Genomic DNA, 1,646 nt, shown 5'->3' with positions numbered 1-1,646 from the left:
CACTGATATGAATTTTGATAGCATCTCCTCAAGCCTTGGTTTTTTCTCTTGTTGATAAGGTGACTGTTGAAAACCCTGAGGATTTTGTTGCTTTTGATTCCTTTGACCACCTCAGAAGAAATTCGGGTGGTTCCTCCAACCTGCATTATAAGTATTACTGTATGAGTTATTTTGAGATCTAAAGTTGTTGTTACCCATATAGTTTACTTGTTCCTCTTCGGTTGTAGAATTGAAGGATTGATAATCTGTATGCACACCTCCTCCACTCGCGTCACACCTCATTATTGGATGGACCTGCGTAGAACCAAGTAAACCATCAATCTTTTTATTGAGAAGTTCTACCTGATTTGACAGCATAGTAACTGAGTCGACGTTATAAACGCCGGCTATTTTCGTTGGCTTTATCCTCATAACTTGCCACTGATAGTTATTCAGTGACATTTCCTCTATAAACTCATAGGCATCTTCCGATGTTTTATTATTGATGGTTCCGCCAGCAGCCATATCAACCATTTGCCAAGTCAAGGGATTCAGACCATTGTGGAATGTTTGTACTTGAAGCCAAAGCGGTAACTCATGGTGAGGGCACCTTCTTAGTAAGTCCTTGTATCTCTCCCATGCATCGTAAAGTGTTTCTAAATCCATCTGCACAAAAGAAGCGATATCATTGCGTAATTTAGCCGTTTTAGCCGGTGAAAAGTATTTTAGTAAAAATTTTTTAGTTATTTGTTCCCAAGTAGTGATAGACCCTCATGGTAACGAGTTCAACCACTGTTTAGCTTTTTTTCTCAGTGAAAAAGGAAATAACCGAAGACGAATGGCATCATCAGAAACGCCATTGATTTTAAATGTAGCGCAAAATTCCAAAAAGTTTGCTAAGTGAGCGTTAGGATTTCATCCTGCAAACCATCAAACTGAACAAACTACTGTATCATTTGAATTGTGTTAGGTTTCAGTTCAAAAGTATTTGCAGCTACAGCTGGCCTAACTATACTAGATTCAGTTCCTGTTAGAGAAGGTTTAGCATAATCATACATAGTACGTGGAGCAGGATTTTGATTAACCACAATTGCAGGAGGTAGCTGATTGCCTTGCTTTTCAGCCATCTCTTCGATTTGGGGTTGAGTATCGTCTTCTTGCTCGTTCTCCTTGTTTCTTAAGCTGTGCCTTATTTCTCTTTGATTTCTGCGAACTGTATGATCGATTTCTTCGTCAAAAGTAATGGTCCCGACGGGTTTCTTCTAGTCATAAACTATAAAAACCTGCCAAGAGAAAGAAAAGGTAACTTAATAAATAATAAAATTAAATTAAATTGCAAGAAAAATAAATGGCTAAAGTAATAAAAATTGAGTGTTCCTAATATTTTAGTTCCCCGGCAACGGCGCCAAAAACTTGATCGCATGATTCGTAACAAGTAATAAATATTTATAATGAAGATCAAACCTAGACTAACTAATATCGCGATGTAGGCAAGTGTACCTATCGAACAGTAGTATAGTTTTAGCAAGACCGAATTGTCGAACCCAAAGGAACTAAAAGTACTAGTAATAACTTTCTTTTTATTATCTAGCCTAAGAATAATGGGGTTTTGTTTTAATTGACTAATTATCTAAACTAAGAACGCACAGAGAAAAGAATTGGGGAAT

General features: G+C 37.1%; 1 non-coding gene across 1 annotated transcript; it reads left to right on the top strand.

Annotated features, from left to right (window-relative positions):
* Nucleotides 1-571: 571 nt before the first annotated feature.
* Nucleotides 572-678, top strand: LOC128284884 (small nucleolar RNA R71). Its single transcript, XR_008275304.1, has one exon. It is a non-coding gene; the product is annotated as a small nucleolar RNA R71 (small nucleolar RNA).
* Nucleotides 679-1,646: the final 968 nt, after the last annotated feature.

The sequence above is a fragment of the Gossypium arboreum genome, chromosome 11, assembly GCF_025698485.1.
Source record: "Gossypium arboreum isolate Shixiya-1 chromosome 11, ASM2569848v2, whole genome shotgun sequence".
Taxonomy (NCBI): Eukaryota; Viridiplantae; Streptophyta; class Magnoliopsida; order Malvales; family Malvaceae; genus Gossypium; species Gossypium arboreum.
This window is presented reverse-complemented; position numbering and strand designations above follow the sequence as displayed.